This window comes from Triturus cristatus, chromosome 6 (assembly GCF_964204655.1).
Source record: "Triturus cristatus chromosome 6, aTriCri1.1, whole genome shotgun sequence".
In the NCBI taxonomy this organism is placed as follows: Eukaryota; Metazoa; Chordata; class Amphibia; order Caudata; family Salamandridae; genus Triturus; species Triturus cristatus.
In genome coordinates, this window is record NC_140589.1 from 963,483,259 (window position 1) to 963,511,018 (window position 27,760).

Sequence of the window (27,760 nt, forward strand, 5' to 3'; positions counted from 1 at the left end):
TTAATTCCTGGGATGAGGTCAGGAGTAGGTCTGAGCAACACCCTCTGTATGCACTTAAGATATGTGCCTTTAATTTATTGTTGGGAGTCAAATCTACTCTCACTGTATTAACTTTCGCTCTCTGGAATAACATTATCGAGATGGCTGAACCTCTCTGCTCATTTGGCTATCAGAAGTGTGAAGACAGGAGAGCCCATGGTCTGAGGGAGGAGGAAAGGTGAAAAATGTTCCGCAGCCAAGAAAATTTGAAGCAAAAATTGTCTCATGACAGTAAACCCCTCAATTTTGGAACAAGCATTGGGAAAGCCAATAGCTCACACTTTCCTGTTTCTTCCGCCTATCACGCGCATCCACCATCTTACTTTACCGCCCACGCACCGCGTTTTACTTCAGAACCTTTCCCCAGTTTTCTTTTTAGCTACACAACCAACTCTGATTAGTAACTAAAAATGTGAAAAAAAGGACATGGCTGTCAGCATGAAAAGTTTTTTGTACTATTTGTTTTCATTATTTAGCCATGCTGCACAACATCAGGGATGTGCACCAAGGATAAAACTCATTGGCACAGCCAGTAGGTCCCAAAGGCCTAATGACTTTGCCAATGCTTGTTTTTTCCAGATCTGACTGTTGGTATTCGACGTGGAAGGCTAGATTATCCTATTGGCTCTACAGTCTGCCACATGGCTCTCTTTCTGTGTCTTTTTGGTGTAGAAAAAAGAACTTTTCTTTTCCATCAGCTGGACTACTCACAAAACAAATATTCAAAAATAGCCAAAAGGAAAAGCATTCTGTCTGTTAGACATAAACGCTCATGATTCATCTAAAAGCTTTTTTCCCCCATCACCATATAATTTTGCAGAATTTATAAGTGCAAATGAAAGCAGGGGACAAGAAGAAAGAGAAATAATTATGGTATAGGATTGGAGAGAGAGAGTGTGAGAGACAGATTATATAATAGAAAGCTGTCAGAGGTCAGCCATTTGCTGTGCAGGCGCCAGTTAACACTGCCACGAGCAGGCGCAGGGTTCAATTCCCCATGTCACCCACGGATTGAATATTTTTAGTAATTCAAATCAAGAACTCAAAATGGATAAATAAAAGCTCTCTCCTACACACACATATCTGTAAGTGATTTGGCATCTACAGCAGCAAATATATTTCTAGCTTCACAATAACACTGGATTTAACTTGTATTGACAGGGATATGTTCTTCCTTTCCGGACCAAAGCACCTTTAATTGCACTCCGTCTACCTGCCCCAGCATTACATTGTGGTGTGTTGTATTGTACTGTAGCATTTGTGTAGTGCTTCATACCCGTATGTGGGGAACCGAAGCACATTTTCTGGCGGTTTGTCACGAACATGCATACTAAAATTGAGTTTGTAACACAGAAACCAATATCCATTCTGATCCCTTAATAGGAACAGGATCTTGCAACAGTGAAGCAGGATAATATTTTTGAAATATGACAGCTCCAGGGATGTCTCTGTACTGGAATAGCACTGCATGCTGCTTGTCAGGATAGGGGTGCACTCTCAGAGAGCTATTATGTCTCACAAGTGGGACAGAAGCACATGGGGCAAACCTAGACAGAGGTGCTCTCAGTGGCGGTTTCTCATAAAGGATGGAGGAACGCCACCCCGCCTGCTGCGAGCGCAGCAAGAAAACACAAATTAATAACATGATAATGACCATTTTATTATACGTTTGCTGCCGGCTCGGGTGGTATATCGCAAGTGTTTGGGCAGGGGGCGGGACTGATTCCTGCAGATTGCAGGGTGACTGCTACCCCTGTCAGTGCAGAGTGCACATGTCAGATTGGCAGGCTGCCTGACGGGCAGCCCGACATGCGCACTTCAGACCCAGCAATCCTAGCTCTGTGAAACTGCCGTGGGATTGCTGGCACAGGCCCCTAGTCTCAATATTAGCACTGGGTTAATCTGCTCCAACCAATCCTGGAGCTGCTCTCTGTCCGAAAACATGAGAGCTGATCCAGGATTGGTTGGATTCACTTGTACTTGGTAGGAAGGAAGTCAATCAATTTCCTTCCCTTTCCTGCACATTCTCACCCTCAGGATCCCGCCTGGAGGAGAGAGACACACTGGACGGAGGGCCAGCAGCATATATGATGAGTTGTTTGGCATTGCACTGCTCTCAGAATGTCCAAATCATGGGATAGCAGCTCTTGGTGCAGGTCAAGATAGAGGTACATTTTCAGTGCTATGAGGCTGTTTCAGAGGTGTTATAGTAGCTCGTAGCGCAGGTAACACTGTCACCGTTCACCGACATAGCCCTCTGGAGGTCTTAGTGCTCAGATAACTGTCCATGGTGCAGGTCAAGGTAGTGGTTCGCCGACATAGCCCTCTGGATGTCTTAGCGCTCAGATTACAGTCCATGTTACAGGTCAAGCTACAGGGGCCCCATCCAAGCTTTCATGATGCCTCAGTACTCGGACAACAGTTTGTACTGCAAGTGTGGATGGAAGGGCATTGTGTGAATTCTAAAATAGAGGAAGATCAAATAATGACATTTTTTTTTTAATTACCTCCAGCACTTGGAACAACACTTAAATTTTCAACATACGCAAATAGTTCACAAATTGGTTACATGTTCTATGCAGGAGGTGAACATTTCATGCTCTCATTACCTCTGCAGGAGTGCAAGGCAATGTATTTTTCAGACAGCCAACCTGCCAAAAGGGTCATCGATACATTCCAGATATCCAAATGTGTTTCCACAGACCAATATCCATTTATTTTTACCAAATAACTTATGTAACAAATGGCAGGCTGAAATCCCTTCATCAAAGCCTATCTCTAATTTCCTTATTGCTGGCTACTTGAAAGGTCTCTGGTTGCCTATAATATAGGAATAACACAGCTGCTCAGTTAGAATAAGGTATACGGTTGAGTTATGACACCACAATGTCTGCTACCAGAGCCAGAATCCAGGGTGAAAGGCAGGTCACAGAGCATAAGTACAGCCACAGTTTAAACAAGGAAAAGAAGCTGGCTTTTTCTTCTTCTGATATATTTTTCTAAAAAGAAAAAATGATCCTCAGAAAGGAGATTTTTATGGCAACATGTTATTTTTTTTCCACACTACAAGTCATTGCAGGAAAGGTAGACTCTGCAGGTTTCTACATAAGCTGTTCCACTGCATATTTTAACCCAACTTACAGTGAACAGATTTTATTACCTTTCTTGCAAAAAATACCGTTTTTTGCTACTGTGAAATAACAGATCCTGCTTTTATTCTTCTTGTCTGCAGTGAACATATAAAGCAAGCCACCAAGGAATTAAAGTGTTAGTAGGAAGGGTGCATGTATGACCATGTATTATAAGAAATAAAGTACCCCTGGTGTACAATATAAGAATATTGCAAGTCGCCTTTGTTGTATATATCCATTCATTCCACACTTCTCCTGCTTCTTAGTGCTGTCAGTGCAAGCTGTCAATATTAACGTATTTCCAAGATTTACAAACATTGGATGAATGCCCTTTTCTGGATTTGACCTTTTGACCTGTGGATCACAAGGGTCAGTAGTGTTACCTCACTGAGCTAGACTGCTGACATCTTGGCCTAATTTGAGTTTCTCCTAACATTTTGCTCATGGTTATTCCAATGCTCCACTACCTAAACCTGTACAGCTTCTATGTACGCCGCCTGGAGCTGTAGGACTTCAGGATCTATTTTTATGGTCATGGCAGTCGGGCTGCTCCACACTGTCTGTCTTTGGCAATTCCATGGCACCTTTGCTAGGTGTGTCTTTTTGCATTGCTGTCTGTGTGCACTTCTGGCCCTTCTCACGCCAAGGATAATGGAATCTGTGCCTCAGCAGGCCTTCAATGCATGTGATATTGCCTTCCCTATGGAGACCTAATATAAAGGAGACCAGAGAATACAGGCCCAACTATTATGGACACTATAATTGCAGCACATGCCCCTGCCTAGATGTACTGCGGAAGCAATTAGTCTTCCAGGGCCCTATGAGGAACAGAATGTGCATATGCACCTTCAGTTGCAGAGTAGAGAACTAATGAGGAACAGTGTTTGGACAAAATATCAAATAAAAATACTGTGAAACAAAAATATGCAATCAAGAAAATAGTACCGTCAAAAATATCATGGACAGAAATATCAAAGGTAAGAATGTTGTTTTAAGTGTTGTTGTTAATATCGTTAATTTTGTTTTCTAAATTATCATTGCTTATAATATTGTATTTATGGTTATTCAAAAAGTTTTGTAGTATTTAATTTGTGTTGCATGTTATTGATTTTGTTATTTTCTTAATTTAATATATTTATTTAACCCCTTCGCTGCTAGTCCTCCCCCCCCCCCCCCCCCCCCCACCCCCGTGCTAAGCCTTTTTTGGGGGTATTTGGGGTAGTTTGCGCTTAGGCCCCTGTAACTTTTTGACCACATGAGGTATCCAGGCCAAATTTGCGTCCTTTTTTTCCAACATCATGGGGATTCTAAAGGTACCCAGGGCTTGTGGATTCCCATGGAGGGGACCCAGAAATTAGCCAAAATACAGGTAAATTTTGTTTTTGTGGGAAAATGGGAGAAAATGGATACAGATGAAAGCGTCTGTTTTTCTTCCTGCAAATGGTATCAAAAAAGGGGTTGTGGTGCTGAAATCACCATCTTTCCAGCGTTCAAGGACAAGCAGACTTTTGTCAGAAAACAAACATTTATTACACAGTTTTGGCATTTTTCTGGGACAAAGCCTATTTTTGCTATTTTTTGTGCTTTCAACCTCTTTCCAGTTAATGGTAGAAATTGGTATGAAATCAATAATGGATCCTGGAAAGCTATACATTTTAGAAAAGTAAACAAAATTCTGAATTGAGCAAGGGGTCATTTGTGTAGATTCTTCAAGGTTTCTTTATAGAAACTAACCGTTGAATATAGGAAAACTTGAAAATTAGTTGAAAAAAACAGCCATTTGTGTCAACGATTTCACCTGTAACTTCTTCTAATTATGACAGCTGTTTGAAAGCAATATACCGTTACATCCGCTGGATCTTTCTGGTTGTAGAGATATACAGAACTTGTAGGTTCACCAAGAACCCGACGAACCCAGAGTCGAACTGAGCAGCGTCTTGCAATGGTTTTTTATTATGTACCGGGTATATAGCAATTAATTTGGGAAAATATATACATGCAAAAATCGGTATGAAAGACACCTCTGTATTTCTGAAACTGGAACAAAATATAGAGTTTAGAAACAGTAGATATTTGCACATTTCCGAAATTGTGAGTACCCATACTAGCATGAGAATTACAGGTCATTTTACAAAATGACTTCTTTTTTACACATTGTCTTTCATTCGGAAGGCAGAAATTAATCGAAAGTCAATAGGTAATAACAGTTGCTCTACAATTCTGTGTTACCCTAAGTCTCCCGACAAAAATGGTACCTCACTTGTGTGGGTAGGCCTAGTGCTCGCGACAGAAAAACGTCTCAAAACGCAACGTGGACACACTTTATTTTTGAAGTGAAAACTGACCCTTTTTTTGTAAAGTGCCTAGTTGTAGATTTTGAACCCTAGATCTGCCGGCACCTAGGAAAACCTATTGAACCTATACATTTTTTTAAACTAGACACCAAGGGGAATCCAAGATGGGGTGACTTGACTGGCTCTCACCAGATTCTATTACCCAGAATCCCTTGCAAACCTAAACATTTGTTTAAAAAAAAACAAATTTTCCTCACATTTCTGTGGTTAAAAGTTCAGGAATCTGCGTGGATCCACAAAATTCTCCCCCACCCCGCGCTCCCCAAAGTCTTCCGAGAACAATGGTACCTCACTTGTGTGGATAGGCCTAGTGCTCGCAACAGGAAACGGTCCTAAACGCAACGTGGAGACACCACATTTTCACAGTGAAAACGGACCATTTTGTTTACAAAGTGCCTAGCTCTAAATTTTGAACCCTAAATCTGCCAGCACCTAGGAAAACCTAGCAAACCTATACATATTTGAAAACTAGACACCCAGGGGAATCCAGTATGGGGTGACTTGACTGGCTCTCACCAGGGTCGGTTACCCAGAATCCCTTGCAAACCTAAACATTTGTAAAAAAAAAAAAACATTTTCCTCACATTTCTGTGGTGGAAAGTTCTGGAATCTGCGTGGATCCACAAAATTCCACCCACTCCGCTTTCCCCAAAGTCTTCCGAGAAAAATGGTACCTCACTTGTGTGGGTAGACCTAGGGCCGACGACAGGAAACGGCCCAAAACGCAACGTGGACACACCACATTTTCACAGTGAAAACTGACCCTTTTTTTGCAAAGTGCTTAGCTGTAGATTTTGAACCCTAACTCTGCCTGCACTTAGGGAAACCTAGCAAACCTATACATTTTTTAAAACTAGACACCCAGGAAATCCAGGACGGGGTGACTTGACTGGCTCTACCCAGGTTCTGTTACACGGAATCCCTTGCAAACCTAACAATTTGTCAAAAAAAACAGATTTTCCTCACATTTCTGTGGTGGAAAGTTCTGGAATCTGCGTAGATCCACAAAATTCCACCCACTAGGCCTTCCCCAATGTCTTCTGAGAAAAATGGTAACTCACTTGTGTGGGTAGGCCTAGTGTCCGGATCAGGAAACGGCTACAAACGCAACATGGACACACCACATTTTAACAGTGAAAAGGGACCCTTTTTTTACAAAATGCCTAGCTGCAGATTTTGAGCCCTAGCTCTGCCGGCACCTAGGGAAACCTAGCAAACCTATACATTTTTTAAAACTAGACACCCAGGAAATCCAGGATGGGGTGACTTGACTGGCTCTCACCAGGTTCTGTTACCCAGGATTCCCTTGCAAACCTAAATATTTGTTTAAAAAACCCAAATTCTCCTCACATTTCTGTGGTGGAAAGTTCTGGAATCTGCGTGGATCCACAAAATTCCACCCAGCCCGCATTCCCCAAAGTCTTCCGAAAAAAATGGTACCTCACTTGTGTGGGTGGGTCAAGTACCCGACAGACAAGGGCCCAAAACCTATTGAGGCGACTTCAAAATTACCTATCACAAAACAACCTCGTTTTGCAAGGGGGGTCCCATGAGTTTTTGGCCCCGGGCTCAGCAGCCATCTAGGGAAACCTACCCAACCCACACATTTCTGAAAACTAGGCACCCTAGGGAGTCCAGCAATGTATGGCTTGCGTGGGTCTCCCAGAACTTTCCCGGGGGGCAGAAAGACTGTAAAAAAAATTTGTGGGGGGTGGGGGCATTGGCATGCCCGTTTTGGGCAGCCCCCACCCTAAGTACATTTTTGGGAAAACATCCCTGGCGCTATTGGGCTTTCTGCCCCCCCGGGCAGAAAGACTGTTGTGCCCAAAACATAATGGGGGAGCAAAGGCCCTTGCCCATGGGGCCGCTCCCCCCTCTCTGGTGCTAGTGGGTGAATCCCTGCTTGGGGATCGCCCTCCTGGGGTTATCCCCAAGCAGGGATTTATTTTATTTATTTATTTATTTATTTATTTATTTTGACATTTGTAAAGCGCGAAACGAAGGCCCGTGGGCATCTCGGCGCTAAGTAACTGCAATGTTTAGCCAGAAGGGAACTGGGAGGTCAGTGATTAAAAAGCCAGGTTTTGAGATTTTTTCGGAAGGACCAGAGGGACATGCTGGTCTTGATGAAGTGAGGCAGTGTGTTCCACAGTTTTGGAGCAGCCACCAGAAATCTTCTGTCACCCCAGTTAATCCATTAGGGAAGGGTACCATTGGAAAGGGGAGATTCCCCCTTTTCCAACGATACCCCTCCCAAGTGCTCCGGTGCTCGGGGGGCTGATATAGCCCCACGTGCACTGAAACACTGGAACTAGTTTTGTTTCCAATGTAATGACGACAGCGCGCCATGCGCGCGATCGTCATTACATTGAAAACCAGGGAAGGGCCTCGGGAGGTTGGGGAAGCTCTTCCCCACCTCCTGAGGCCCCCCAAAAAAATGGAAATCCCTCTGCTGTTTACAGAAGAGGGATTTTGTGCCCCTGTTCTCATGACGGAATGGTTCCATCATGAGCACAGGAGCACCGGTGCTCATGACGGAACCATTCTGTCATGAGCACCGAAGGGGTTAACGTAATTAGTAAATATTATAATTAACTTTTTAGGTACTAATTCTGAGAGTTTTGTATTTTTATAAGATTTATGATATCATAGGAGTGAGATTTTATAAGGAAAAGGGTGGGGTCATTTTTAAAATAAGTTTGTATTAATGTTTATGTGGAAATTTGTGCATCAGTTATAATATGAAATGTTTTTAATTTACAACTTTAAATGATTATAATTTCTATTTCATTACAAAATATTTTTTTTAAATGTTGGGGAAAACAACTTCTTATATTGATTTATTTACATTTATTTTATAATGTAACATGTAAGTTAGTAATGCAGATGAAATATCATTAAAACAAATTGCTAAAAAAAATGTATTTTGGGATTTGACTCTATTTTTAAACTTTTATTGTGAACCTTTATAATATTTTGGGAGAAATGTTATTTTTCTTCCAATTAACTTTATTGGCATTTTGTAAATCACACAGTCATCAGAAACAAGCACATAGTATACACCAGCAAGTTTCCCCTTCCCTTCCCCTCCCCCTTCATTATACCTAAGGGAATAATAGCACTTGTCATCATTTGGAACAGTCCATCCTACATTTCTGAGAAAACAGACACAAAAGAAACCAAATTCCAGACCCCTGTTCCTTGTCTATGATACCACATATGTACATAATTCAGTCCATGATGTCTACATATATCATGCAAAACTCAACTCCTTAGTTCCCTCTCCCCCACCCCTCCCTCCCATATCCCACTTTGAACATAAAGCCATGATTCCATCATTGTGTGCGCATGGTTATTGCATGTCGTTCATCCATTTTGAACCTCAGTTTATGTCACTGTGGGTGTCCCTTTCCACCCTCGGGGACCTCATCTCATCTCCCAGCCCCTGAGTCTCCGGGTCCTGCTCCTCTTTGAGGTCTATCAGCATTTGGGCCCATGCCCCCTGATCCTCCTCTAATTTTTCATCTGTACGCACTAGTTTCTTTCACACTCTTTCTGCAATCGCTTACTCATTCATGTCCCTCAACCCCTCCCCCACCTGTGGCCGTCCAGTTCTAAGCCAGGTAATTGCATTGCACCGTTTTGCCGTCACTAATCCTATTAATAGAAAGCACCTGCTGAGTATTTTATGTTTGGGAGTAGGGAATAGGCATAACATTACATGTCGTACCGTTTCAGGGATCACCCATCCCGTGGCCCAGTAGGAAAGTATTGAGGGCACAACCACACTAGGTGAAGGAAGCCCGCTGCTTGTGCTCTACATCTTGGACATTCATCACTGCAGTAAGGGTAGACTGTATGTAAAGTACTTGGTATGAGGTATACCTGGTGCACCATGCTATAGTGTAGGAGCTTAAATCTCGCATTAGAATTAACTGCTTGGACCGACCCCATCCTGCACTTTCTCTTATTCCGTATTAGTCAGCGGCTCCTCCAACACGGCATCCCATTTCCGCTTTACCTGCAGTACTTCTCCGGGAAAGTCATACCTCAATGCTCTGGACAGATGTGATATTAACCACTTGCCCTGTGCCATGTATAGCAGTACTTTAAACGTATTAGTGCTGGTCGGTTCTGCCGGGAACCCGTCCAGATTTATCACACCACGCTTGAGATCTTCTGATATTGCAAAAACTGTCCCATACCCAGGTTAAAGGCGGTCACTGCATCATCCCGTGTAATAAATCTGCCATCTATATACAGGTCCCCCAGTGTTTGACAAGTGTCTTTCCATCTTCGCACATAGAGTCTGCTATACAGACAAAAGGATGTAACGCCCAGAGGGCATATTAGGGGCGTACAGGGTGTGTTGAACCACTCTTGGAACTACGGCGTCCCACACCAGAGCCACATGCCTTGCAATATACGGGATCCCAGGGGGGCCCTCTGCCTCTCATCAAAATTTTGGGTAATGTATACCCTTGATATGTACCCACCAAGAGGTTAGTCTCCCAGTTCTCTTTCGCGTCTAGTCAATGTACCACATGCTGTAACTGGGAGGCCATGTAGTAGAGCTCTAGACATGGGACCTCAAGTCCCCCCAGCCCCACGTCCTTTGCAGAGTTGTTAAAAGCACCCGTTTCCATTTATTACCTGAAAGGAGGTCTATTAGGGGTTGGTCTAGTATCTGAAAGTAATGTTGTGGGATCATGTACAATGAGTGCTGCAGCCCATATAGGCATCTTGGTAGAACGATCATCTTTATGACTGCAGTTCTGCCCATGAGAGATAATGGTAACTTCCGCCAGAACCGTATGGAGCCGCGAAGTCCTTCTATAACTCTACTGATGTTGAGGTCAGGGCAGGTGGCAGACTTATTTGCCAGCCGTATCTCCAATATCTTGTCCCTTCGCCAGCCAATGTCAGTTCCCCTCTTGGAGTTCTGCCCGCGGTATCTCCGCCAGTCTGCCAATAGGAATGAGCTTGGATTTCCCTGTGTTAAGCGCGAGGCCAGACACTGCCCCAAATCTTCATAGCTCTGCCAGCAGGAGCAGCATCAAGGTCATCGGCTGCTGTAGGTAGACTAAAGAGTCATCAGGGTATAAAGAGACCATGTGGTTGGTCTCTCCCAATCAAACTCCCCATTATCCCAGCCTGGCTTTCGATGTTGCCGCAAGCAGCTCCATGGCCAACACGAACAAAGGCTGGAAGAGCGGACATCCCTGTCGGGTGCTCAGCTCAAACGGCTTGGAAATCAAACTCCTCAGCCTGATTCTTGCCATAGGGGTTGTGTAAAGTAACCTGACCCACTTGTTAAACTCCCCTCCTATTCCCACTCTCCGGAGGACCTGCCATAGATAGGGCCATTCCACAGAGTCAAAGACTTGTTCTATGTCCAACAAAGCTAAGGCATAGTCGTCCTCCATTTAACACAGGGCATACCAGATATGCGCGGGCATGCCAGATATGTGTCAGTCTCCGCAGATTGTGCTTGATGCTATGTTTAGGTATAAAACCTGTTTGATCCGTGTGAACAGTATCAGAGACCTAGGGGATAAGGCACACGGCCAGGATACCACTTAGTATTTTACATTTATATTTAATAAGGAAATTGGCCTATATGAGTTGGCAGCAGGGGGTCCATGTCAGATTTGGGTATCATGGCAATGAAGGCCTCCCTCATGGAATGAGGAAGCACTCTTTGTGCAAGAACTTCATTAAAAACCTCCAGAAGATGGTCGGCCAGCAAAGGGGTGAACCTCTGGTAAAACTTTGCAGGTAGACCATCGGCTCCAGGGCTTTTAGCGGTTTTAAGGCGCTGAATAGCTGACAGAATTTCGTCTTTTAGAATCAGGGCGTTTTTACAGTCTCCTGCGCATCTATATCTAACTGGGGGAGCACAACCGAGTCCAAAAAATCCCAGATCATTTCTTGTGGTGTAGAAATTCTCCGCTCATACACTTTCTCTAAATGATCAGCCAGGTCCTCCGCAATCGCCCTTTGCGAATATACCAAGTTCCCTTCGCTATCCTTCCCACTTAGCAATGTCTTGTTCCAGTTGCGATCGAACCCTGTGCGATGTTTTAATGCATACCCCCTGGTTACCACTTTCATGGCTTCCCATTCAAGCGCTCGGCTCGAGGCTGACCCCCAATTTCCCTCAAAATAACTTCCCAGTGCCTCCGATAATGCTGCAACGAATGGAGGGTCGGACAGTGCCTCAGATCTGACTCTCCCCCGAGGTATGGCAGAAGGGGCCCCTGCACCGTTTACACTGAGTAGAACGGGTGAGTGGTCAGAGAGGTATCTAGGTAGGTAGGTTATTCACCCCAGGTTAGCCAAAAGGAGCCAGTAGTCTAATCTTCTAATGGTGCCGGACACTGGAGAATAGCAGGAAAATTGTCCGGTTGACTGGTGTCATTGGCGCCAGACATCTACCAGATGCATGCCTGCCATAACATCTCAGAGGGTCTCTGTCAGTTGGTGTTTGGTATGGGACCATAGGGATTCGCGGGCCGCTGTCCCATCAAAGACCCAGTTCACAGCATCCGCCAGCAGCGTAGATGTTCCCAGATATGGGGCTGACGCTCTCATCATGGTGGGAAAAAGGAATGGGCAGTCATTATTTGGGGCATATACATTAATAATGCACAATTCCTTGCCATCTAATCTCCTGTGCAAGATAACATACCTTCCCTCAGGATCCATAGGGTGATGTAGGTGCTGAAACTATACCCCGGGGGCTAACCAGATGAGGACCCCTCTGGCAAACCCAGAATAAGATGTGGCATATAGCTGCCCCCATAAATCACTATCAAAGGAGAGAGAGAGGACTAGGTAGCTAGTCCGTATCCCCGGGGTTTATATGTGAGATCAAAAAGGACTAGCCTATTTGTGAATTTACATAGACTCAAGACTGTAAGGCAGGGTACAAACCATTTTGTTTGTTCATGAAGCCCTCACCCACCAATCTAGTTGGTGGCATGCTTCACCATCGGGCCCACTCAGTGACACCGAGTGTGTCCCGGATGTGCTTCGACGCCTGGATACAGCGGAGCAGGTATGTATCTGAGTGTGCAGTGTAGTGACTTGAAGGTGACGATTTAAAAGCTATGCAGGGATCCCAGTACCCGAGGGTAAATTATATTTTAATAACTGGGTCACTGCTAGCATTAAAAAAGACTGTTGGATGTTATAGGAATGTTAATTAGGGTTTCCTACATCCAGGTGTGGTGTACATGTTTCAGCCAGGCCCTTATGATTAAATCTGGCTTTCCTCAGGACCAAAGTGTGTAGGTGCAAATTACTTAGATTTAAGTGATTGTGTAATTTTGAGAAATGTGTAGCACTCGCTAAGGTGCTTTACATGTGAGAGGGGGATTCCCTCTTAGAGCATTAGTTGGCTTGTTGCCAAACATGCCCCATTGAGTAGTCCGGCAGAGGAATGGACCGATACTTTCGGTCAATGTCTGCGTTGAGCCACCAGTCGCCTCTGCGGCCTGTACCCTTTAGGTATAATCTGGATAGATTGAGATCTGGAGTCCCTCAAACATGAGCGGGCAGCGGGTGCGTGTGATTTGCTAAATCACATCTCTATATCGGAAACAGAAGTCTGGCAATCAAAGTACGCAGGTCTGGGTGGGGGCACTAGTGCTCTGTGCGCCCTCTCAATGATAAAGAACTTGGAGAGCTTCTTGGGTGCTATTATGGTTGTAATCCAGTCTTCCAAAAATAATTAGGCGGACGGTCCCTCTACCTTTTCGGGAAAGCCTATAAAACGTAGATTGTTCCTACGCAATCTCCCTTCTGCGTCCTCCGCACGTTCATCCAACCGCGTCACTCTCTGCTGAAGATCAATCACCATGCCCTTCAGGTTTTGGACTTCGTCCTGTAGATTATGTACTGTTTGTTCAGTGGTAGTTACTCTGTCCGTTACCTTGCGGATGTCACAGTAGAGCAAATTGACCTCAACTGCAACCGTATATATTTTATGCACCATTTCATCGTGGGTAGTATGAATATCTGCCAGTACGTCTGCCATAGACGTGGTTGGGTCTGCCGCACTGTGGATGGTTCCTGGGTGTTCCGGCAGAGGCAGCGCTTGTCCTACCTGCTCCGCCCGGGAGGGGGTGCGCATAATTCGATATTTTGTTTGTTTGGGTGACTCTGGTTCCCTTATTCTTAACCATAGCACCAAGTTTTGTGCTCATTCAAGGAGTCAAAGAGACTTGGATGCTTTCCCCTTGCTCAAATGTCTTATGGTTCCTGTTGCTCAGTATGGAAGTGTGGGGGCTCCTCTTCTCCCTCTTTCTTTTATTGCCCCTTGTGGTCAAAGCTTGTATCCCCCTCTGGACTCTTCACAACCAATGTGTTGCCTCTCACAGATAATGCTGCTCGAGTGTGGGCAGATCTGCCATTCCTCAAGCACCAGACTGCCCCCTTCACGCTGTGCTTTTCCTTACTTTAATGACCCACACCGCGACGTGCTGCAGGCTACTTGCCTCCTCCAACTCTTCCTCCCTCCGCCCGGATCTCGCTACTAACGCCTCATGTATCCCGAGCCCCGGGCCTTCGCAGTTTCTCAGGTCAGACGGGCAGGAGGACGTACTACCAGGGACCCTTAGGTGGCACTTATTTCGTCCGACACCCCGCCCGAGAGCGGGCTCCGCTGTCTTCAATACCCTCCAGAGGGTCAGGCTTGGAGCTGAATTCTTTGGAGCCTCTCCACCACGATAAGGCCGTGCCGCTCCAATCCTGCCCATCGGGTGTACCACAGGGCAGGGCCGGCCAGTCCCGCAGTGTCTCCGCTATCCAGCCCCTGCACTGATTGTGTCCAGACCGGGTGCAGGAAACGCTGCGCCTTTCGTCTGCCGTCCGTGTGGCGCTGCAGTAAGGCCGAAAGGGCCCCAGCTCATCTGCTGTGTTGCTTCGGGCCTGTACGCACCACCCACCGATCTTTGTCACGTGGCTTCCCCCTAAAAGCTCACTTTCACTTGGGAGGACCCGAGTCATGTCAGGCAGCGGCCCTTCATATGTTCCTGCACCAGAGGCGGCCTCTCCTTGCCTCATCCAGTCCCCGCGTAGATCAGGATATGATGGCTGCCGGAGTCAGTCCATCTCTACCACCCCAATCCGCGACACTGTGCCACCAAGTAAAGCAGCATATATGCTCCGGGGATCTAGGCATGCTTGCCTATAGTACGGGAGGGAAATCGGCTACCAGGGAGCCCAGGATGATGACGGATGAATGGAAACCGGCGGGAGGACCGGCAGAAGCATCTACTTGGCCATCTTGCCAGGCCACGCCCCTGAGAAACTTTATATTTATGGTCTAATATTAAATTTCATTTACTTATTTTATTAAGTATTAATTTATAGTATTTTCAATGATTTATATTCATATATTTATTTTTTCTCTTGACTGCACACAGTACAATGTGACTATTGGTAAATGCAGCACTGTTTGTTAACTTGAAACTGACAAATAAAGGTTTTTGTAAAATATATATTTCTTTTTAACTTCTATAACATTTTAATTGGTACACTAATATTATTTACTAATACATATATTAGGTGTGGATTAATTATATATTTTGTACTATTCTAACTAATAATTTATATCTTTTTTATTATATATTATGTTTTTATATTTTATTAAAAAAGATAAATTACCTGTCTATTTGAGTAATAATGCTTTTAAGTGTGTTGTAGAAAAAGTAAAACATTTATAGATGTTGTTGTTGTAGTGTAAGTTTAGTGTAGAGCAAGTTATAGTGGAGGCCACTGGACAATCCCCTACAATGACCTCGGCCTGACACTATATGGGCATGTGATGACACCTTCAACACAACGAACACCAAAATGAGACTTCATGAGGTTCAAAGATCTCACACCCAGATCAACCCATCTGGAAGAATGACATATTTGCGATCCCTAAGTAACATCTCTTTCCGCAGGAATGTGTTTTCTTGCTGTCTCTCTGAGTGCAGTTTACCCTGTCAAATAGAGCTTACAGTGTACTTCGTGTTGCTCCCTTCTCACCAAGTCCCAGCTCAATCATTGCTTCCTCCACTCTATATTTTTATTTTTGTATTCTTCTCCACCTTGAGCTCCTCCATTCAGTAGTGGCCGGTGGTGGGAGTGCTGCGGGGCGGTGGGGCAGGACGGGGGAGGAGCAGGGTGGAGGGTAGTAAACTACGGCATACGGCCGAACAGAGGTAAGTAAATAAATAAATAAAACAAATTTCATTGCGCGCGCTGCATTGCAAAATGCGATGCAGCGCGCGCAATGAAATTCGTTTTTATTTATTTATTTGTTTACTTACCTCCGTTGGGCCGTGTTTCATAGTTTACTACGCACCACCCTGCTCCACCCCCCCACCCCACCTCCTGCACCACTCCCACTACCGGCCGCTACTGCCTCCATTGCTCCTCCCAGTGCTTTATTTGTAGTAAAATAAGTCCCAGTTCCTCGTCAGAAGGTCACTGCAGCTTGCACCACCCATTGCCCCTGCCAGGGCTGCCAATGACAGTACCAACACAACTACTCACCACAACACTCCTACAAGTGTGATAATGCAGGCTAGTCCTGGCCCCCAAAGCTATAAGGGAGCAGGTATTAGTCTTTTCAATTTATATTAAATTATATACCCGACTGTTGTTGTGCTCATATTTAATTTAGATAGACAGCGTCACCTTGTGGCAGACTGTCATAGGTGCCGGTGTTGGTGATTAAATTCCTGTGCCGAGCATCAGAAACCACTGGCTCAAATTAAGCTATTGCTCCTCTACCCACTCCCTTTTTGTCCCCATTGACTTCTCCCCCACCCACTCCTTGATTGTTCCCCATCCCACTCATCAGAAGTTTTACAAACCTTTTTTCCGCAACTTCTATTTTTTTGGGAGGTACTGGCAGCTGCTGACCGATGCCAGTCCACTCTGTTTCTTAAAAGTGATTTAATGAAGATGTAAATTCATTTTTATGTTTACTGCTCAAAGTGGCATCTGCCATTTGGAATCCGTTTAATGAGGCATTATGTCCCGTTTGTTTAGCTAACCCCACATGACGATAGTAAGAGAGAAAAAAGAAAAGAAAGAGAGAGAGAGAGAGAGAGCGAGGCAGGCAGAAAAACAGAGAAAACCAAGGGGAAAGGAAGAGGTAGAAAACAAGCAGGGAGAGTTACATTTCTTATCAATTACATCTGACATTCTGTGGAGATGTTAGGTATCAATGGTCATCGGGGGTACCAGGTTGTGTTTCGCCGGCATATCTTATTTTCATGGAGGTTCATAAGAGACTAGGTATGTGTCGAGCGATTTCCACATCTTTCTGGATGCCAGTTTCCAGGGGGAGTTCTGTAGTTCAATGTTGTCCGCTCCTCTGAGATGGGTGATCCAGTTGATCCAGCCTTTGTAAGAAGTCTTACTTGTGTCTTTCCTTTTGGCGAGGACCATTTTCACTGCTGCTGTCAGTAGCAGGTCTAGTAGGTCCTTATGGGGATCAGATGTCAAGTCTGTGCTCATAAATGCCATGGTCAGGGTGGAAAATTCTCTTGTGAGCGTACAATCAAACAAACCATTTATAAAAACAAAGATTTTCTCCCAGAATGCTTTGAGTATTGGGCAATGAAAGATAAGATGTGCTAAATCCCCCGTTTCCTAATTACAGTTCCAACATAATGCGTCATCCCTGAGGCCTAATGAGAATAAGTGGGCAGGGGTCTAAAACACCTTGTGTAGCAGCCAAAGTGTTGTTTGTAAGAGCACCGGAGAGATCTTGTTACGTGAGGCCGAGCTCCATAGAGTAGACCATTCTTGTTTGTTATATGTGGTTTTGGTTTGTTTATCTCAGTAGGTAATAGTCTTATCATTAAGTTTAGAGGATTTTGGGCCTGTAGAGAAGTGAGACTTGGTGCCCCAGTTTATTTTTTTTATTTTTTATTTTTTTGAAGAAACCTTTATTACACATTAAAGAGATACAAACAAGGGCCTACAACCACACGGGCCGGCCGCTAGAAAGCTCGGGAGCCAGCAAGGCAACTCCATACATTCAAATAAGTCAGAAGCAAGAGCTCCCGAAAGTTCAAAAGCACATATAACAGGCCGCGGCCATAGTCCAAGGGCAATCGAAAAGAACGGTTTCATATTTTCTAAAAAAGAAAAAAAAAAAAAAAAAAAGAAAAGAAAGACCCACAATAACACACAAACAAGGCAATGAGAGTCCCAAATAGCATCGTGCGCTCCCCAGGACGGGGGAAGATGCATATTATCTAGAATAACTCTTGACAGGAGGTGGTAGTGGGGGGCGGCGGGAAAGGGGACAAAGCATGCACAATTACGTAGAATGTGCGGCTAGGGGGACAAAGCGACGTCGACCTCTCGCGGCAGAGGCGGAGCGCAGATATTCCCACGATAGGAATTCCATGGACCCCACACCTTAGTCCACCTCCCAGGCTTGCCTCTCGCCACATACACCGTCTTCTCCCTGAACATACACCAATCCATATTCTCCTTCCATACCGAAATCGTAGGCGGCCTCGGGGAACCCCACAACTGTGCGATATTGCGCTTAGCCACCATGTACCCCAGAGTCACCCACTGTGTCTGCGCCGCGTTATAGTCATTTGGTTCCCAGACATTCAGCAAACACCTCCTGGCCTCTGGTAACAAAGCGACATGCGTGACTTCCTCCATTACAGTATGTACCCCGTTCCAAAATCGTACAACCTCCGAACATTCCCATAGGATATGAAGAAAGGTACCCAACAAGCCACAGCCATGCTTACACAGTCCATCCCTTGAATAACCCATACGTATCAAACCCGGCCCTGTGACATACACTCTATGGAGTATCTTCAGCTGCACAAATCTAAGGCGGGCCGGGATCGGCACCTCTTTCGGGGAGGCCACCGCCGATACCCAATCCTCATCGTCCAGTTCCAATCCGTCGGCAGTCCACGCCTCCCGCAGATGGGTCAGCAAGTCCATACGATCATTAATAAGTTTTTTATAAATCAGAGAAATAGTGCTGTCGGGCACATAGCCGTCTAACACCCTATCTTCCAACGGGGAATATTCTGGGATAGCAGCAACATCCGGAAAAACCGAACACAGCGCATGGTGGACCTGTGCATATCGAAAGTACTCCCTATCATTTAATTTGTATTCAGTTTTGAGCATGTCAAACGTTTTAAAGGACCCTTTCGCCCAGAGGTCACCCACCTTACTTATACCAATCATGTCCCATTTCTCAAAGCCTTTCGTTTTCCACAGACAACCCAAACGCTGGGAGGCATACAACGGCGTCGCTCGAGTCAAGCGATCCCTCCACCTCATCACGGCATTCGCCGCATGCCACACGCATACCGCAACTTGCGTTGGTCCTGTCAACCGTGCATCCGGAGTCGCCGAATACAGTGCCCTGTTGTAATCCCCGCCCGGAAGTAATAACTTGTCCATCTCGAAGGCCGGATTCAAAGCAGGACCGTATATCCCGTGGTTCACCGCCGCCAATTGAGACGCCCAATAGTATCTTTTAATATCGGGGAGGGCGACACCCCCATCGTACCAAGGGAGTGTCAACTTGGCGAGAGCGATCCTCGGTCGCCCGTCCCAAAACAGTTGGCGCTGAAGACCCTCCACCTCACGGAAGTAACGGGCCGGCACGACATCCAGCGTATTTTGTAAAGCGTACAAAAAACGAGGCAGCGACATCATTTTAAACAATGCCGCCCGTCCGAGCGGCGAGAGCGGAAGCCGTCGCCACCTCGCGACGTCGGCCTTCAATCGCTGGAGTGGAGGGAGAAGGTTCCGCTCGTAGCGGATCGCAGGGTCCAGTGATATGAAGATCCCCAAATATTTGAACCCCAATGTAGCAATCTGAATAGGGCACCCCCGCGGCAAGAGGGGGGCCCCGCCCGAGAGGACGTAAACACATGACTTGGCCCAGTTGATAACCAGGCCAGAATTACGACCGAAGGAATTCAATACGTCCACCAATACAATTAGCGACTGTCGAGGAGAGGTGAGATACAGAAGGATGTCATCAGCATAAAGGGAGACACGGTCCTCGAATTCCGGCGTCCATCTAATGCCCCGCAGCGACGGCTCCCAACGCAACCAGGCAGCGAGAGGCTCTAAAGAAAGTGCGAAGAGGAGGGGCGACAACGGACATCCCTGCCGCGTACCTCTCCCCAGCGCGAAGGGAGCCGACGCCCTACCATTCACCACAACCTGCGCCAATGGGTCAGCGTATAGCAATTTTACCCACCCAATGAATTCAGGGCCAAACCCGAATTTCGCTAACGCAGCCCAGATATACGGCCACTCTAAAGGGTCGAACGCCATGGTAGCGTCCAAAGACGCCAGGATGGCCGGCTCACACATAAACTCCACTCTAGCAAGCACGCCATGCAACCGCCTCAGGTTCAGGGCGGTATTACGATGAGGTATAAAACCGGACTGGTCCTGATGAATCAAGTCGCCCACGACCCGAACCAGACGATTGGCCAATACCTTAGCCAGAATTTTGGGTTCCGCGTTCAACAACGAGATAGGCCTGTAGGAGGCACAGCAGTCTCGCGGCTTCCCCTCTTTATGTATCACAACTTTGGTGGCGAGACGTTGGTCAAGGGGGAGGGAGCCCGCCGCCCGTGCAGCGAGGAACATGTCACGGAGATATGGCGCTATCTTATCTGGACGCAACTTATATAGTTCAATGGGGAGACCATTGGGACCCATGGCCTTACCAGAAGCGATCGAGCGAATGGCCAGAGCAATCTCATCTGGCGACAACTTCGCCTCCATCAATATGCTATCGGCCTCCGAGAGGGACGGCAATGCAATATCTCTAAGTAACAGATGAGAGTCCTCCTCCGAGCACCCAGAGACCGGAGAGTATACCCCACGGAAGTAATCCGCGAAGCAGTCAACAATTTCCACCGGGTCAGTCACACACACGCCATCCACTCTCTCCACAACCGGCACCACTCTACTCGCTCTCTCCTTCCTGTCCAACCAAGCAATCAACTTCCCGGCCTTATCTCCCACATCATACAGTCGTCCTTGTTGCTCTCTACTCATCTTTTTAGCAGCATCCGTGACCAGCGCTCTATAATCTGACTGTTTAAGGTTGAGAACGTGCAATTTCTCGTCCGTGACACCCCGCTCCAGATCCCCCTCCATCTCAGCTATGTCAGTTTCCAGGCGGACCACTTCTTCCCTCCCGCACCTCCTAGCATGGGAAATAAGAGACAAGGCTTGCCCCCGGATCACCGTTTTATAACCTTCCCATAGGGAGATAGCAGACGACACTGACCCCACATTATCTTTGAAGTAGTGATCAATGGACTTAACCAGTTCAGCGCGAACATTAGGGTTACGTAAATACCAGGGGTTAATTGGCGCTACTCTTCCCTCCGCCCCAGGAACAACCTCCATCTGCAACAATAGAGGGGAATGGTCAGAAATACCTCGGGCCAAATGATGCACCTCCCCGATCATTCCAGCCTGGAACGCTGGCATAAGTATATAATCAAGCCTCGAGAGACTCCCGTGGGCCCCCGAGTGGAAGGTGTATTGTGCCTGTCCCGGGTGCATCAGTCTCCAGCAATCTATAAGTCCTAAAGTATCTAGAAAGCCACCCAACCAGGCCTGGGCTCTAGGGAGATCCCTGGGGGGGTGACGGTCCTCCATACCGGATACAACAGCGTTAAAATCACCCCCTAACACCAGAACCCCCCCAGGGAGTCCCAGGACCAAACGCCCCAAATCCGCAAATGTAGCCGCCTGCAATCCCGGCGGCACATAAACAGCAACAAGCGAAACAGTTCTACCCTCCCATCTCCCCACCAATGCCGCATATCGCCCTCTATCATCGTGGAGCACCTCGTCCACCTCCAACGGGAGAGAGGCCCTGACCAAGATACCCACTCCCCTAGAGCCAGAAGTAAAACCAGAGTGAACAGCTAGGCGATAGCCCCGCCTATTCAGGGCATGGAAGGAGTTCCCAATCAGATGTGTCTCCTGCAGGAAAACAATGTCGGGCGAGATCCGTTTCAAAAACTGCAACACCACCCCGCGCTTGATCCTATCCCCCAGTCCGTTCACATTCCACGAGAGTATTCTCAATCCCTTAAACCCCCCCCCGCTCCCGTGCATAATGCCCACATCCCGGAGAACACATCCAGAACAAATCAGCAGCTAACCGCACATTGCCTTGTGAAACAAACAAACATTCCCCAACTCCCCCCCTCCCCACCAACCTTCCCGTTACAACTCCCCCCACCCTGCACCCCTGCGTGAGCCCATGTAGCCCCCCCAACTTGCAGTGTGCCTGTCGCCCTAACATTAACTATTGCTACAAAAAGAAAACCCCTGAGGAGGAAAGAGCCTCACTGAGCACCCCACAACCCCCGGGCATTGAAGGATAAGGTGCTGAATAGAAACACCAAACCAAAATATGGAAGTGCCATCACAATAGTCAGTCACCGGGAACCAAAAGTCTACTCCTGTCCAGCCGCGCCCGCTCCGTTCCCCTCAATCTGTCCCTCTCGACGTCGTTGCTGAGGCAGGGTATCAAGCCAATCTCCAACCTCCTCCGGCCGATCAAAGAAGTGCGTCCGATCCTCAAACTCAACCCGCAACCTGGCCGGAAAGAGCATCGCATATTTCAGGTCCATGTCTCTCAGTCGCCGTTTGACACCCATGAACTCCTGTCGCTGCTTTTGGATCAATTGTGTGAAGTCCGGGTAGAAACTTATATGAGTGTTCTCGAACTTCGTCGGCCCACTCACCCTCGAGGCCTGCAGTATAGCGTCCCTGTCCCTGAAATGAAAAATTCCGGCGATGATGGGCCGTGGGGGAGCGCCCGGTTTGGGCTTCCCACCCGGAACTCTATGGGCCCGCTCGACCGCAAAGAATTTACTCAAGCCTTTGGGTGCGAGATGGTTGATCACAAGGTCTTCCACAAAGAGGTCAGCAGCAGGAACCTCCGATTTCTCCGGCACCCCGATTATGCGCACATTATTCCGCCGAGCCCTACTTTCAAAATCCTCCAATCGACGGGCAGACAAGGCAGTGGACGTCCGCAGATTACGGACCTCGGTTTGCAGGCCGGACACGTCCGTTACCAGACTCGACGTCGTCAGACCCAAGGATTTGACCTTTTCATTCGTTTGTGAAAGGTCCGCTCTGACTAGATTAACGTCGATCAAAACTGTGTCCAATTTATGGGCCAATGTATCGAATCGCTGGCCGACCGCCTCTTTCATCTCTTCGATGGCACCCATGACGTCCTGCAGTGTTAACTCCGTTGACGATCCCGGGCCATCCTTGGATCTTTCCGGCGACTTATGCGGGCCACCAGGGGAACCTCTCGACTGGGTATAGCGGTCCATGCTGTTAGCTTGGGTATGAGCTCCCCGCCTAGTCGTCTTGGATTTTTGCTTATCTCCGTCCAATCTAGCCGCCATTGTCTGATGAGCGTCAAGGGTGTCGTCCACCAACACGATGAGCGAGCACCGGAGAACCAATCTAGAACGCCTCGGAGACCCCAAAGGGTAGTCCCAGCTAGTGGCCAAGAGCAGGCAGGGTACCCAATCGTCCCACTGTAAATGTGTAATGACAATCCAAGGCCCCTCAGGTTCAGTGAGGAGACCCGAAACCGAAAGTGAAAGTAGGGGGTGCGCACCGGCCCAAGTCCTGCATGCCGTTGTTGTTCACTTTCTGCCCGGGTACCACGCCAACTCGAGTCCGGGGCAAGGTCTGGAGTAGGCCGCCAACTTGGAGTCGATACTATTCTGGCTCCCGATGTCCGATTTGAATTTGGACAGCAGGTATCACCTCCACGTAGGTTCGCCCGTGGAAGCCCGTCGATAAAATCAGGATCAATTCAGGATAGACGTGGGAGGTTGTGGAGGCCCTCGGGAGCCCTGTGCCTACGCGGCCATCTTGGTTGCGCGCTAGGCTCCTCCTCGTGCCCCAGTTTATTGATGTTTGCCACAAACCGGTAGATTGATGGTTGTGAGGCGGTTAATTTGGCTTTTGCCAGGGCCGTTCTAATTTTCAGAAAGTTATAGAATTCAATGTCAGCTAGGTTATATCTTGACTTGAGGTCTGTGAATGTAATAGGGTATGTTTCGTTTTCTAGTTGGTAAGGGTAGTAGATACCCTTGCCAATTCATGTGTCGAGGACTAGGCTTTTCCCCTTATACCGAATCTTGCTATTGGCCCAGAGTGATTCCATTTTAGAACCTTTGATGCTATACTCCAGCTTCTTATCTACCTTTAGGAGCGCAATTGTGGTATTTTTAAAGATGGACTTAGAGGCGTGGGGGTATCTGTTTGATGTCAGTAGAGCCAAGGGGCTTAGATTATTCAGGATGGCCCTCTCTACCTGTAGCCATGCCGGCGTGTAGTCGGTAGGCGGTGATATCCAGTATGAGCCTTGTTTTGCCAGAAAATGTAGCTGGAATATTCTGAAGTCTGCTAGATTAACCCCTCCTTGATTTTTATCCAGTCTTAATTTTTTGATGCTTATCCGTGCTTTCTTACCTCGCCACAGGAATTTAGAGATCAGGATGTCAACTTTGCGGTGGAAGTCATCTGTGAGGAGGAGCAGGAGCATACTGATCAGATAGTTAATCATTGGGGTGATCCTCATTTTAATAGTTTCGATTCTAACCCCAGCACGTTATGAATTTTGGAGACTAGGAGTCCAGAAGTTCTTTAACCTTTTCTAGTACCAATTTCTCATTCTGGTGTAGTGTGTCAATTAAGTCGCTACCAAAATTTATACCTAAGTATTTGATGTATCCTGTTTGCCAGGCTAAGCCCGACACACCCAGGATATCTCTCGTACAGTGAATGTTTAATGGTTTGCATTCTGATTTGTCTCTGTTTAGCTTATACCCAGAGAACCCGGAGTATTTTGCTATCGTCTCCATCAGGGCCTCAATTGATGTGGTTGTTCAGTCAATATTAATATGTCATCCGCATAGGCGGCTAACTTTATTTCAACTCCAGTGATATCGATCCCTTTTATGTTCGTGTTTAACTTGATGTCTTGGATAAGCGGTTCCATTGCCAGTAAGAATAATGAAGGGGATAGTGGACACCCCTGCCAAGTACCTTTTTGTAGTGTAAAGGGCTCAGAGAGTGATTCATTAACGACAATACGGGCTGATGGTTCCCCGTACAGGGCCATAACCATCCGTATATATCCCTCCCCTAAGTTGAAAGATTGCATGCAGCGTTCCAGGAAAGCCCAGGAGACTCTATCAAAGGCCTTCCCGGCATCTAATGTGATTGCTACTGCTGATTCTGTCTTAGTGGCCGCATGCTCTAGTATGTAGCAGAGAATTCGGGTGTTGTCATTAGACATTCGAGTACGTAGAAAATCAACCTGGGAGTTGCTTATTAGTTTGGGGAGAAAGGAGTTGAGTCTGACTGCGAATATTTTAGGATATATTTTGCAGTCCACGTTAATAAGGGATATGGGTCTGTAGTTTTTTGGTGAAAGTTGGTCTTTCCCCTCCTTTGGAATGACTATTATATTATCTTCTGACATGGATTGTGATACAGCCCCCCTAGATGCTGAGTGGTTAAAAACTTGTTTCATGGTTGGTTTCAGCTGATCTAAGAAGGCCTTGTAGAAAGCGGCTGTAAACCCGTCTTTCAGTGATTTGAGTGCCAATTCGATTTTGGTATCGTTAAATTCTTGGCCTAGCCTAAGTGTTTCCTCGGTGCTTAGCTGCAGTAACCCGAGTCTATTAAGGTATTTTGTACACTCCTCTGAGTTAAGGTTCTGATCGTTTTTGTTAAGTATTTGATAGAACCTTTGATGCTATACTCCAGCTTCTTATCTACCTTTAGGAGCGCAATTGTGGTATTTTTAAAGATGGACTTAGAGGCGTGGGGGTATCTGTTTGATGTCAGTAGAGCCAAGGGGCTTAGATTATTCAGGATGGCCCTCTCTACCTGTAGCCATGCCGGCGTGTAGTCGGTAGGCGGTGATATCCAGTATGAGCCTTGTTTTGCCAGAAAATGTAGCTGGAATATTCTGAAGTCTGCTAGATTAACCCCTCCTTGATTTTTATCCAGTCTTAATTTTTTGATGCTTATCCGTGCTTTCTTACCTCGCCACAGGAATTTAGAGATCAGGATGTCAACTTTGCGGTGGAAGTCATCTGTGAGGAGGAGCAGGAGCATACTGATCAGATAGTTAATCATTGGGGTGATCCTCATTTTAATAGTTTCGATTCTAACCCCAGCACGTTATGAATTTTGGAGACCAGGAGTCCAGAAGTTCTTTACCTTTTCTAGTACCAATTTCTCATTCTGGTGTAGTGTGTCAATTAACTCTTGAAAAGTCTTGAGGATTTCTTTGTGTCTTGTGTGTGTTTGGCTGTTGGAGTCTGTGATGGAGGAGATGGTGAACTGGTTGCGTTTGTGTTTGAGGTAGGAGGCAAGGAGTTTCCCTGCTTTAGTGGCTTCGTAAAGGTTAAGTGCTTTGTATTTGTTTATCCACAGACCTGCCCTCTCACTCAGGATTTTGCTGAATTCGTACTTATTTTGTGTTAGTTTAGCGAGGATCCTGCTATCCTTTATGGATTCTGCGTGAACCATTTCTAGATTCTTGATCTCCTGCTTAAGCTGTGTTAGTCTTTGATTTGTACTCTTGTTTATTTTTGACTTAATTTCAATTATTGTGCCTCTGATGGTCGCCTTCAGGGCATCCCAGAGTGTGGAGGTGCTAGTCCCCGGGGAGTCGTTGTGGATGAGGTAGTCCATTATGGCCTCCTCAATCTTTTTGTTTGTTTGCCGGGTCAGAAAGTACCTAATTATTAAAACGCCATCTCCGAGGGACGGCTTCGTTGTGACACCCGCTCAGTTTTAGGCTAATGCATGAGTGGTGTGATACTAGTCTTGGGGCTATGTCTGAGTGTTCGATTAGGTGTGTGTGAGACCCAGAGATTAGTATATAGTCTATCCTGGTGTAAGATTTGTGTGGATTGGAGTAAATGTGTAGTCTCTAGTGTCCGGGTGTTGGAGGCGCCATGCGTCCTTTAGGTTAAATTTGGAACAGATATTTTGGAGTGCCGCATGCAAGTTCGTGGGGTGATATTGACAGGAGGATTGTCTGTCCGTTATGTGGTCCAATGGCATGTTAAAATCCCCTGCTACCACCATGAGGTCGTTTTGGGGGAAGCTATTTATTGTGCTTGACACCTCAGACCAAAAGGTTGGGACATACGCGTTTGGGCCGTATATGTTTGCTACATAGATTAGCTCCTCCCCCCTTCTTAGATGTGTCACCAGAAGTCTGCCCTTGTTATCGTGGGAGTGAGATTCTAGTGTGATGTTGGATCTTTTGGATATCAGTGTCATTACCCCTCGTTTCTCTTTGTCGGCGGGCGAGCACGCCATCTGTGAGATACAGTTACCTCTCACTAGTTTGGCATCCTCCAAACCTCCTGGTTTCTTGTAGTAGGATTATATCGCCTTTAGTTTTAGTTAGGCAGTCTATAATCTTCCGGCACTTAATAGGATGGTTGAGACCTTTGACGTTGAGGGACACTATGTTGAGGTCAGTTGCCAGGGTGAGTGTGTTATTGCGGGCCATCAACTTGGGTGTAGTGTGGTTGTAGCCTCCGTTCTATGTTCACAAAACTGCTATTTACGCCTAGGGGATTGAGGGGTGGAATTAAATGTCCTACCTCCCCTCTCCCCTGGTTCAGTACAACATTAGCCCCCAGGCATTCTGCAAGCAAAGTAACTGACAACTCCAGGGAGTCATGTATGACAGTGCTCCCAAATACGTTGGATATCAGGGCATGCCAGACATAGTTTTTAGAGTAAAAAGAGGTGAAAAAGGAAAGGAAGATCGAGAATATAGAAAGTAAAGATCAGAGAAAACCTAGTGCGGGTTCCTCCCCCCCTCCACTCCACCCTCCCCTCCCTCCAGCACCTCCCCCCATTGAAAAAACTCATATGTCGGAGGTGCGACAGCAGGATCGTCGTCCCGCCTCTCAGAGAATAGCTGTCGGGTACACTGATTCGCTGTAATCCCTTTGAGATCTTAAAAGATATGCAGCCTCTTTACACTTTTGGGCCCTACCTTGATACCAGCACAAAAACAGGGTATTGGAGCGGAATGCATACACAGTATAATCGTCTATAATCGTCTATGAAGGATACGTTGCCATACTCCTAGTCTGCGCGTTGCTTCCTCTTGTC

The 27,760-nt window shown here is 46.5% G+C and overlaps 1 protein-coding gene across 2 annotated transcripts in view; it reads right to left on the bottom strand.

Annotated features, from left to right (window-relative positions):
- AIG1 (androgen induced 1) overlaps window positions 1-27,760 on the bottom strand; it is a 1,670,352-nt gene that overhangs the window by 773,090 nt on the left and 869,502 nt on the right. The gene's annotated exons all lie outside the window — the stretch shown is intronic.